Below are 13,280 nucleotides of genomic sequence, written 5' to 3'. Positions count from 1 at the left end.
TCCACGAAATACAGATGTAACTCTGTGAGATGAATTAACAGAACACTAAGCAGTTTCTCAGAAAGCTTCTTTCTCTTTGTTATCGGAGGATATTTCCTTTTTCACCATTGCCCTCTATGGGCTTCCAAATATCACTTTGCCAATTCCACAAGAACTGTGTTAGCGAAAGGCTTCTTGAAGGGAAAGCTGTAACTCTGTGATGATTTCACAGAACAAAAAGGAGTTTCACAGAAAGCTTCTTTCTCATTGTTATCGGAGGATATTTCCTTTGGCCCTATAGTCTTCAAAGGGATCCGAAATATCTGTTCTCAGATTCCACAGAAATAAGGCTAGCAAAGAGATCCACGAAATACAGAAGAAACTCTGTGAGATGAATTAACAGAACACTAAGCAGTTTCTCAGAAAGCCTCTTTCCAGATTTCATCTGAGGATATTTCCTTTTTCAACATAGCCCTCTATGGGCTTCCAAATATCACTTTGCCAATTCCACAAGAACTGTCTTAGCGAAAGGCTTCTTGAGGGGAAAGCTGTAACTCTGTGAGATGATTTCACAGAACACAAAGCAGTTTCTCAGAAAGCTTCTTTCGAAATTTCAACTGAGGACATTTCCTTTTTCACCATAGCCCTCTATGGGCTTCCAAATATCACTTTGCCAATTCCACAAGAACTGTCTTAGCGAAAGGCTTCTTGAGGGAAAAGCTGTAACTCCGTGAGATGATTTCACTGAACACAAAGCAGTTTCACAGAAAGCTTCTTTCTCTTTGTTATCGGAGGATATTTCCTTTGGCCCTTTAGTGTTCAAAGGGATCCGAAATATCTGTTCTCAGATTCCACAGAAATAAGGCTAGCAAAGAGATCCACGAAATACAGATGTAACTCTGTGAGATGAATTAACAGAACACTAAGCAGTTTCTCAGAAAGCTTCTTTCCAGATTTTAGCTGAGGATATTTCCTTTTTCACCGTAGCCCTCTATGGGCTTCCAAATATCACTTTGCCAATTCCACAAGAACTGTTTTAGGGAAAGTCTTCTTGAGGGGAAAGCTGTAACTCTGTGAGATGATTTCACAGAACACAAAGCAGTTTCTCAGAAAGCTTCTTTCGAAATTTCAACTGAGGACATTTCCTTTTTCACCATAGCCCTCTATGGGCTTCCAAATATCACTTTGCCAATTCCACAAGAACTGTCTTAGCGAAAGGCTTCTTGAGGGGAAAGCTGTAACTCTGTGAGATGATTTCACAGAACACAAAGAAGTTTCTCCGAAAGCTTCTTTCTCTTTGTTATCGGAGGATATTTCCTTTGGCCCTATAGTCTTCAAAGGGATCCGAAATCTCTGTTCTCAGATTCCACAGAAATAAGGCTAGCAAAGAGACCCACGAAATACAGATGCAACTCTGTGAGATGAATTAACAGAACACTAAACAGTTTCTCAGAAAGCTTCTTCCCAGATTCCATCTGAGGATATTTCCTTTTTCACCATAGCCCTCTATGGGCTTCCAAATATCACTTTGCCAATTCCACAAGAACTGTCTTAGCGAAAGGCTTCTTGAGGGAAAAGCTGTAACTCTGTGAGATGATTTCACAGAACACAAAGCAGTTTCACAGAAAGCTTGTTTCTCTTTGTTATCGGAGGATATTTCCTTTGGCCCTATAGTGTTCAAAGGGATCCGAAATATCTGTTCTCAGATTCCACAGAAATAAGGCTAGCAAAGAGATCCACGAAATACAGATGTAACTCTGTGAGATGAATTAACAGAACACTAAGCAGTTTCTCAGAAAGCTTCTTTCCAGATTTCATCTGAGGATATTTCCTTTTTCACCATAGCCCTCTATGGGCTTCCAAATATCACTTTGCCAATTCCACAAGAACTGTGTTAGCGAAAGGCTTCTTGAGGGGAAACCTGTAACTCCGTGAGATGATTTCACAGAACACAAAGAAGTTTCTCAGAAAGCTTCTTTCTCTTTGTTATCGGAGGATATTTCCTTTGGCCCTATAGTCTTCAAAGCTATCCGAAATATCTGTTCTCAGATTCCACAGAAAAAAGGCTAGGAAAGAGATCCTCGAATTAAAGATGTAACTCTGTGAGATGAATTAACAGAACACTAAGCAGTTTCTCAGAAAGCTTCTTTCCAGATTCCATCTGAGGATATTTCCTTTTTCACCATATCCCTCTATGGGCTTCCTAATATCACTTTGCCAATTCCACAAGAACTGTCTTAGCGAAAGGCTTCTTGAGGGGAAAGCTGTAACTCTGTGAGATGATTTCACAGAACACAAAGCAGTTTCTCAGAAAGCTTCTTTCGAAATTTCAACTGAGGACATTTCCTTTTTCACCATAGCCCTCTATGGACTTCCAAATATCACTTTGCCAATTCCACAAGAACTGTCTTAGCGAAAGGCTTCTTGAGGGAAAAGCTGTAACTCCGTGAGATGATTTCACTGAACACAAAGCAGTTTCACAGAAAGCTTCTTTCTCTTTGTTATCGGAGGATATTTCCTTTGGCCCTTTAGTGTTCAAAGGGATCCGAAATATCTGTTCTCAGATTCCACAGAAATAAGGCTAGCAAAGAGATCCACGAAATACAGATGTAACTCTGTGAGATGAATTAACAGAACACTAAGCAGTTTCTCAGAAAGCTTCTTTCCAGATTTCATCTGAGGATATTTCCTTTTTCACCGTAGCCCTCTATGGGCTTCCAAATATCACTTTGCAAATTCCACAAGAACTGTTTTAGGGAAAGGCTTCTTGAGGGGAAAGCTGTAACTCTGTGAGATGATTTCCCAGAACACAAAGGAGTTTCACAGAAAGCTTCTTTCTCATTGTTATCGGAGGATATTTCTTTTGGCTCTATAGTGTTCAAAGGGATCCGAAATATCTCTTCTCAGATTCCACAGAAATAAGGCTAGCAAAGAGATCCACGAAATACAGATGTAACTCTGTGAGATGAATTAAAAGAACACTGAGCAGTTTCTCAGAAAGCTTCTTTCCAGATTTCATCTGAGGATATTTCCTTTTTCACCATAGCCCTCTATGGGCTTCCTAATATCACTTTGCCAATTCCACAAGAACTGTCTTAGCGAAAGGCTTCTTGAGGGGAAAGCTGTAACTCTGTGAGATGATTTCACAGAACACAAAGAAGTTTCTCAGAAAGCTTCTTTCTCTTTGTTATCGGAGGATATTTCCTTTGGCCCTATAGTGTTCAAAGCGATCCGAAATATCGGTTCGCAGATTCCACAGAAATAAGGCTAGCAAAGAGATCCTCGAAATAAAGATGTAACTCGGTGAGATGAATTAACAGAACACTAAGCAGTTTCTCAGAAAGCTTCTTTCCAGATTTCATCTGAGGATATCTCCTTTTTCACCATAGCCTTCTTTGGGCTTCCAAACATCACTTTGCCAATTCCACAAGAACTGTCTTAGCGAAAGGCTTCTTGAGGCGAAAGCTGTAACTCTGTGAGATGATTTCACAGAACACAAAGAAGTTTCTCAGAAAGCTTCTTTCTCTTTGTTATCGGAGGATATTTCCTTTGGCCCTATAGTCTTCAAAGGGATCCGAAATATCTGTTCTCAGATTCCACAGAAATAAGGCTAGCAAAGAGATCCACGAAATACAGATGTAACTCTGTGAGATGAATTAACAGAACACTAAGCAGTTTCTCAGATAGCTTCTTTCCAGATTTCATCTGAGGATATTTCCTTTTTCACCATAGCCCTCTATGGGCTTCAAAATATCACTTTTCCAATTCCACAAGAACTGTCTTAGCGAAAGGCTTCTTGAGGGGAAATCTGTAACTCTGTGAGATGATTTCACAGAACACAAAGAAGTTTCTCAGAAAGCTTCTTTCTCTTTGTTATCGGAGAATATTTCCTTTGGCCCTATAGTCTTCAAAGGGATCCGAAATATCTGTTCTCAGATTCCACAGAAAAAAGGCTAGGAAAGAGATCCTCGAAATAAAGATATGACTCTGTGAGATGAATTAACAGAACACTAAGTAGTTTCTCAGAAAGCTTCTTTCCAGATTTCATCTGAGGATATTTCCTTTTTCACGATAGCCCTCTGGGCGCTTCCAAATATCACTTTGCCAATTCCACAAGAACTGTGTTAGCGAAAGGCTTCTTGAGGGGAAAGCTGTAACTCTGTGAGATGATTTCACAGAACACAAAGCAGTTTCTCAGAAAGCTTCTTTCGAAATTTCAACTGAGGACATTTCCTTTTTCAAGATAGCCCTCTATGGGCTTCCAAATATCACTTTGCCAATTCCACAAGAACTGTCTTAGCGAAAGGCTTCTTGAGGGAAAAGCTGTAACTCCGTGAGATGATTTTACTGAACACAAAGCAGTTTCACAGAAAGCTTCTTTCTCTTTGTTATCGGAGGATATTTCCTTTGGCCCTTTAGTGTTCAAAGGGATCAGAAATATCTGTTCTCAGATTCCACAGAAATAAGGCTAGCAAAGAGATCCACGAAATACAGATGTAACTCTGTGAGATGAATTAACAGAACACTAAGCAGTTTCTCAGAAAGCTTCTTTCCAGATTTCATCTGAGGATATTTCCTTTTTCACCATAGCCCTCTATGGGCTTCCAAATATCACTTTGCCAATTCCACAAGAACTGTTTTAGGGAAAGGCTTCTTGAGGGGAAAGCTGTAACTCTGTGAGATGATTTCACAGAACACAAAGAAGTTTCTCAGAAAGCTTCTTTCTCTTTGTTATCGGAGGATATTTCCTTTGGCCCTATAGTGTTCAAAGCGATCAGAAATATCGGTTCGCAGATTCCACGGAAATAAGGCTAGCAAAGAGATCCTCGAATTAAAGATGTAACTCGGTGAGATGAATTAACAGAACACTAAGCAGTTTCTCAGAAAGCTTCTTTCCAGATTTCATCTGAGGATATTTCCTCTTTCACCATAGCCCTCTATGGGCTTCCATATATCACTTTGCCAATTCCACAAGAACTGTGTTAGAGAAAGGCTTCTTGAGGGGAAAGCTGTAACTCTGTGAGATGATTTTACAGAACACAAAGAAGTTTCTCAGAAAGCTTCTTTCTCTTTGTTATCGGAGGATATTTCCTTTGGCCCTATAGTGTTCAAAGGGATCCGAAAGATCTCTTCCCAGATTCCACAGAAATAAGGCTAGCAAAGAGATCCACGAAATACAGATGTAACTCTGTGAGATGAATTAACAGAACACTAAGCAGTTTCTCAGAAAGCTTCTTTCCAGATTTCATCTGAGGATATTTCCTTTTTCACCATACCCCTCTATGGGCTTCCAAATATCACTTTGCCAATTCCACAAGAACTGTCTTAGCGAAAGGCTTCTTCAAGGGAAAGCTGTAACTCTGTGAGATGATTTCACAGAACACAAAGAAGTTTCTCAGAGAGCTTCTTTCTCTTTGTTATCGGAGGATATTTCCTTTGGCCCTATAGTCTTCAAAGGGATCCGAAATATCTGTTCTCAGATTCCACAGAAATAAGGCTAGCAAAGAGATCCACGAAATACACATGTAACTCTGTGAGATGAATTAAAAGAACAGTGAGCAGTTTCTCAGAAAGCTTCTTTCCAGATTTCATCTGAGGATATTTCCTTTTTCAGCATAGCCCTCTATGGGATTCCAAATATCAAGTTGCCAATTCCACAAGAACTGTCTTAGCGAAAGGCTTCTTGAGGGGAAAGCTGTCACTCTGTGAGATGATTTCACAGAACACAAAGAAGTTTCTCAGAAAGCTTCTTTCTCTTTGTTATCGGAGGATATTTCCTTTGGCCCGATAGTCTTCAAAGCGATCCGAAATATCTGTTCTCAGATTCCACCGAAATAAGGCTAGCAAAGAGATCCACGAAATACAGATGTAACTCTGTGAGATGAATTAACAGAACACTAAGCAGTTTCTCAGAAAGCTTCTTTCCAGATTCCATCTGAGGATATTTCCTTTTTCACCATAGCCCTCTATGGGTTTCCAAATATCAGTTTGCCAATTCCACAAGAACTGTCTTAGCGAAAGGCTTCTTGAGGGAAAAGCTGCAACTCTGTGAGATAATTACACAGAACACAAAGCAGTTTCACAGAAAGCTTCTTTCTCTTTGTTATCGGAGGATATTTCCTTTGGCCCGATAGTGTTCAAAGGGATCCGAAATATCTGTTCTCAGATTCCACAGAAATAAGGCTAGCAAATAGATCCACGAAATACAGATGTATCTCTGTGAGATGAATTAACAGAACACTAAGCAGTTTCTCAGAAAGCTTCCTTCCGGATTTCATCTGAGGATATTTCCTTTTTCACCGTAGCCCTCTATGGGCTTCCAAATATCACTTTGCCAATTCCACAAGAACTGTCTTAGGGAAAGGCTTCTTGAGGGGAAAGCTGTAACTCTGTGAGATGATTTCACAGAACACAAAGGAGTTTCACAGAAAGCTTCTTTCTGATTGTTATAGGAGGATATTTCCTTTGGCCCTATAGTGTTCAGAGGGATCCGAAATATCTCTTCTCAGATTCCACAGAAATAAGGCTAGGAAAGAGATCCACGAAATGCAGATGTAACTCTGTGAGATGAATTAACACAACACTAAGCAGTTTCTCAGAATGTTTCTTTCGAAATTTCAACTGAGGTTATTTCCTTTTTCACCATAGCCCTCTATGGGCTTCCAAATATCACTTTGCCAATTCCACAAGAACTGTCTTAGCGAAAGGCTTCTTCAGGGGAAAGCTGTAACTCTGTGAGATGATTTCACAGAACACAAAGAAGTTTCTCAGAAAGCTTCTTTCTCTTTGTTATCGGAGGATATTTCCTTTGGCTGTATAGTCTTCAAAGGGATCCGAAATATCTGTTCTCAGATTCCACAGAAATAAGGCTAGCAAAGAGATCCACGAAATACAGATGTAACTCTGTGAGATGAATTAACAGAACACTAAGCAGTTTCTCAGAAAGCTTCTTTCCAGATTTCACGTGAGGATATATCCTTTTTAAACATAGCCCTCTATGGGCTTCCAAATATCACTTTGCCAATTCCACAAGAACTGTCTTAGCGAAAGGCTTCTTGAGGGGAAGGCTGTAACTATGTGAGATGATTTCAGAGAACACAAAGAACTCTCTCAGAAGGCTTCTTTCTCTTTGTTATCGGAGGATATTTCCTTTGGCCCTATAGTCTTCAAAGGGATCCGAAATATCTGTTCTCAGATTCCACAGAAATAAGGCTAGCAAAGAGATCCACGAAATACAGATGTAACTCTGTGAGATGAATTAAAAGAACACTGAGCAGTTTCTCAGTAAGCTTCTTTCCAGATTTCATCTGAGGATATTTCCTTTTTCACCATAGCCCTCTGTAGGCTTCCAAATATCACTTTGCGAATTCCACAGGAACTGTCTTAGCGAAAGGCTTCTTGAGAGGAAAGCTATAACTTTGTGAGATGATTTCACAGAACACAATGAAGTCGCTCAGAAAGCTTCTTTCTCGTTGTTATCGCAGGATATTTCCTTTGGCCCTATAGTCTTCAAAGAGATCCGAAATATCTGTTCTCAGATTCCACAGAAAAAAGGCTAGGAAAGAGCTCCTCGAAATAAAGATATAACTCTGTGAGATTAATTAACAGAACACTAAGCAGTTTCTCAGAAAGCTTCTTTCCAGATTTCATCTGAGGATATTTCCTTTTTCACGATAGCCCTTTGTGGGCTTCCAAATATCACTTTGCCAATTCCACAAGAACTGTGTTAGCGAAAGGCTTCTGGAGGGGAAAGCTGTAACTCTGTGAGATGATTTCACAGAACAAAAAGAAGTTTCTCTGAAAGTTTCTATCTCTTTGTTATCGGAGGATATTTCCTTTGGCCCTATAGTCTTCAAAGCGATGCGAAATATCTGTTCTCAGAAACCACAGAAATAAGGCTAGCAAAGAGATCCTCGAAATACAGATGTAACTGTGTGAGATGAATTAACAGTACACTAAGCATTTGTCAGAAAGCTTCTTTCCAGATGTCATCTGCGGATATTTCCTTTTTCACCATAGCCCTCTGTAGGCTTCCAAATATCACTTTGCCAATTTCACAAGAACTGTGTTAGCGAAAGGCTTCTTGAGGGGAAAGCTGTAACTCTGTGAGATGATTTCACAGAACACAAAGGAGTTTCTCAGAAAGCTTCTTTCGAAATTTCAACTGAGGACATTTCCTTTTTCACCATAGCCCTCTATGGGCTTCCAAATATCACTTTGCCATTTCCACAAGAACTGTCTTAGCGAAAGGCTTCTTGAGGGGAAAGCTGTAACTCCGTGTGATGACTTCACTGAACACAAAGCAGTTTCACAGAAAGCTTCTTTCTCTTTGTTATCGGAGGATATTTCCTTTGGCCCTTTAGTGTTCAAAGGGATCCGAAATATCTGTTCCCAGATTCCACAGAAATAAGGCTAGCAAAGAGATCCACGAAATACAGATGTAACTCTGTGAGATGAATTAACAGAACACTAAGCAGTTTCTCAGAAAGCTTCTTTCCAGATTTCATCTGAGGATATTTCCTTTTTCACCGTAGCCCTTTATGGGCTTCCAAATATCACTTTGCCAATTCCACAAGAACTGTCTTAGCGAAGGGCTTCTTGAGGAGAAAGCTGTAACTCTGTGAGATGATTTCAGAGAACACAAAGAAGTTTCTCAGAAAGCTTCTTTCTCTTTGTTATCGGAGGATATTTCCTTTGGCCCTATAGTGTTCAAAGCGATCCGAAATATCGGTTCTCAGATTCCACAGAAATAAGGCTAGCAAAGAGATCCTCGAATTAAAGATGTAACTCTGTGAGATGAATTAACAGAACACTAAGCAGTTTCTCAGAAAGCTTCTTTCCAGATTTCATTTGAGGATATTTCCTCTTTCACCATAGCCCTCTATTGGCTTCCATATATCACTTTGCCAATTCCACAAGAACTGTGTTAGCGAAAGGCTCTTGAGGGGAAAGCTGTAACTCTGTGAGATGATTTCACAGAACACAAAGAAGTTTCTCAGAAAGCTTCTTTCTCTTTGTTATCGAAGGATATTTCCTTTGGCCCTATAGTGTTCAAAGGGATCCGAAAGATCTCTTCCCAGATTCCACAGAAATAAGGCTAGCAAAGAGATCCACGAAATACAGATGTAACTCTGTGAGATGAATTAACAGAACACTAAGCAGTTTCTCAGAAAGCTTCTTTCCAGATTTCATCTGAGGATATTTCCTTTTTCACCATAGCCCTCTATGGGCTTCCAAATATCACTTTGCCAATTCCACAAGAACTGTCTTAGCGAAAGGCTTCTTGAGGGGAAAGCTGTAACTCTGTGAGATGATTTCACAGAACACAAAGAAGTTTCTCAGAAAGCTTCTTTCCCTTGTTATCGGAGGATATTTCCTTTGGCCCTACAGTCTTCAAAGGGATCCGAAATATCTGTTCTCAGACTCCACAGAAATAAGGCTAGCAAAGAGATCCACGAAATACAGATGTAACTCTGTGAGATGAATTAAAAGAACAGGGAGCAGTTTCTCAGAAAGCTTCTTTCCAGATTTCATCTGAGGATATTTCCTTTTTCAGCATAGCCCTCTATGGGATTCCAAATATCACTTTGCCAATTCCACAAGAACTGTCTTAGCGAAAGGCTTCTTGAGGGGAAAGCTGCACTCTGTGATATGATTTCACAGAACACAAAGGAGTTTCACAGAAAGCTTCTTTCTCATTGTTATCGGAGGATATTTCCTTTGGCCCTATGGTCTTCAAAGGGATCCGAAATATCTGTTCTCAGATTCCACAGAAATAAGGCTAGCAAAGAGATCCACGAAATACAGATGTAACTCTGTGAGATGAATTAACAGAACACTAAGCAGTTTCTCCGAAAGCTTCTTTCCAGATTTCATCTGAGGATATTTCCTTTTTCACCATAGCCCTCTATGGGCTTCCAAATATCACTTTGCCAATTCTACAAGAACTGTCTTAGCGAAAGGCTTCTTGAGGGGAAATCTGTAACTCTGTGAGATGATTTCACAGAACACAAAGAAGTTTCTCAGAAAGCTTCTTTCGAAATTTCAACTGAGGACATTTCCTTTTTCACCATAGCCCTCTATGGGCTTCCAAATATCACTTTGCCAATTCCACAAGAACTGTGTTAGCGAAAGGCTTCTTGAGCGGAGAGCTGTAACTCCGTGAGATGATTTCACACAACACAAAGAAGTTTCTCAGAAAGCTTCTTTCTCTTTGTTATTGGAGGATATTTCCTTTGGTCCTATAGTGTTCAAAGGGATCCGAAAGATCTCTTCCCAGATTCCACAGAAATAAGGCTAGCAAAGAGATTCACGAAATACAGATGTAACTCTGTGAGATGAATTAACAGAACACTAAGCAGTTTCTCAGAAGGCTTCTTTCCAGATTTCATCTGAGGATATTTCCTTTTTCACCATAGCCCTCTATGGGCTTCCAAATATCACTTTGCCAATTCCACAAGAACTGTCTTAGCGAAAGGCTTCTTGAGGGGAAAGCTGTAACTCTGTGAGATGATTTCACAGAACACAAAGAAGTTTCTCAGAAAGATTCTTTCTCTTTGTTATCGGAGGATATATCCTTTGGCCCGATAGTCTTCAAAGCGATCTGAAATATCTGTTCTCAGATTCCACAGAAATAAGGCTAGCAAAGAGATCCACGAAATACAGATGTAACTCTGTGAGATGAATTAACAGAACACTAAGCAGTTTCTCAGAAAGCTTCTTTCCAGATTCCATCTGAGGATATTTCCTTTTTCACCATAGCCCTCTATGGGCTTCCATATATCACTTTGCCAATTCCACAAGAACTGTCTTAGCGAAAGGCTTCTTGAAGGGAAAGCTGTAACTCTGTGAGATGATTTCACAGAACACAAAGCAGTTTCACAGAAAGCTTCTTTCTCTTTGTTATCGGAGGATATTTCCTCTGGCCCTATAGTGTTCAAATGGATCCGAAATATCTCTTCTCAGATTCCACAGAAATAAGGCTAGGAAAGAGATCCACGAAATGCAGATGTAACTCTGTGAGATGAATTAACACAACACTAAGCAGTTTCTAAGAAAGTTTCTTTCGAAATTTCAACTGAGGATATTTCCTTTTTCACCATAGCCCTCTATGGGCTTCCAATTATCACTTTGCCAATTCCACAAGAACTGTCTTAGCGAAAGGCTTCTTGAGGGGAAAGCTGTAACTATGTGAGATGATTTCACAGAACACAAAGAAGTTTCTCAGAAAGCTTCTTTCTCTTTGTTATCGGAGGATATTTCCTTTGGCTGTATAGTCTTCAAAGGGATCCGAAATATCTGTTCTCAGATTCCACAGAAATAAGGCTAGCAAAGAGATCCACGAAACACAGATGTAACTCTGTGAGATGAATTAACAGAACACTAAGCAGTTTCTCAGAAAGCTTCTTTCCAGATTTCACGTGAGGATATATCCTTTTTAAACATAGCCCTCTATGGGCTTCCAAATATCACTTTGCCAATTCCACAAGAACTGTCTTAGGGAAAGATTTCTTGAGGGGAAAGCTGTAAATCTGTGAGATGATTTCACAGAACACAAAGGAGTTTCACAGAAAGCTTCTTTCTCTTTGTTATCGGAGGATATTTCCTTTGGCCCTATAGTGTTCAAAGGGATCCGAAATATCTGTTCTCAGATTCCACAGAAATAAGGCTAGCAAAGAGATTCACGAAATACAGATGTAACTCTGTGAGATGAATTAACAGAACACTAAGCAGTTTCTCAGAAAGCTTCTTTCTCTTTGATATCGGAGGATATTTCCTTTTTCACCATAGCCATCTATGGGCTTCCAAATATCACTTTGCCAATTCCACAAGAACTCTCTTAGGGAAAGGCTTCTTGAGGGGAAAGCTGTAACTCTGTGAGATGATTTCACAGAACACAAAGAAGTTCCTCAGAAAGCTTCTTTCTCTTTGTTATCGGAGGATATTTCCTTTGGCCCTATAGTCTTCAAAGGGATCCGAAATATCTGTTCTCAGATTCCACAGAAATAAGGCTAGCAAAGAGATCCACGAAATACAGATGTAACTCTGTGAGATCAATTAACACAACACTAAGCAGTTTCTCAGAAAGCTTCTTTCGAAATTTCAACTGAGGATATTTCCTTTTTCACCATAGCCCTCTATGGGCTTCCAAATATCACTTTGCGAATTCCACAAGAACTGTCTTAGCGAAAGGCTTCTTGAGGGGAAGGCTCTAACTATGTGAGATGATTTCAGAGAACACAAAGAAGTCTCTCAGAAGGCTTCTTTCTCTTTGTTATCGGAGGATATTTCCTTTGGCCCTATAGTCTTCAAAGGGATCCGAATTATCCGTTCTCAGATTCCACAGAAATAAGGCTAGGAAAGAGATCCACGAAATACAGATGTAACTCTGTAAGACGAATTAACACAACACTAAGCAGTTTCTCAGAAAGCTTCTTTCGAAATTTCAACTGAGGATATTTCCTTTTTCACCGTAGCCCTCTATGGGCTTCCATATATCACTTTGCCAATTCCACAAGAACTGTCTTAGCGAAATTGCTTCTTGAGGGGAGAGCTGTAACTCTGTGAGATGATTTCACAGAACACAAAGAAGTTTCTCAGAAAGCCTCTTTCTCTTGGTTATCGCAGGATATTTCCTTTGGCCCTATAGTCTTCAAAGCTATCCGAAATATCTGTTCTCAGATTCCACAGAAAAAAGGCTAGGAAAGAGATCCTCGAAATAAAGATGTAACTCTGTGAGATGAATTAACAGAACACTAAGCAGTTTCTCAGAAAGCGTCTTTCCAGATTTCATCTGAGGATATTTCCTTTTTCACCATAGCCCTCTGTGGGCTTCCAAATATCACTTTGCCAATTCCACAAGAACTGTGTTAGCGAAAGGCTTCTTGAGGGGAAAGCTGTAACTCTGTGAGATGATTTCACAGAACACAAAGAAGTTTCTCAGAAATCTTCTTTTTCTTTGTTATCGGAGGATATTTCCTTTGGCCCTATAGTCTTCAAAGTGATCCAAAATATCTGTTCTCAGATTCCACAGAAATAAGGCTAGCAAAGAGATCCTCGAAATACAGATGTAACTCTGTGAGATGAATTAACAGAACACTAATTCAGTTTCTCAGAAAGTTTCTTTCCAGATTTCATCTGAGGATATTTCCTTTTTCAGCATAGCCCTCTATGGGCTTCCAAATATCACTTTGCCAATTCCACAAGAACTGTCTTAGCGAAAGGCTTCTTGAAGGGAGAGCTGTAACTCTGTGAGATGATTTCACAGAACACAAAGAAGTTTCTCAGAAAGCTTCTTTCTC

The sequence above is a fragment of the Macaca mulatta genome, chromosome 3 (assembly GCF_049350105.2).
Source record: "Macaca mulatta isolate MMU2019108-1 chromosome 3, T2T-MMU8v2.0, whole genome shotgun sequence".
Taxonomy (NCBI): Eukaryota; Metazoa; Chordata; class Mammalia; order Primates; family Cercopithecidae; genus Macaca; species Macaca mulatta.
This window is presented reverse-complemented; position numbering follows the sequence as displayed.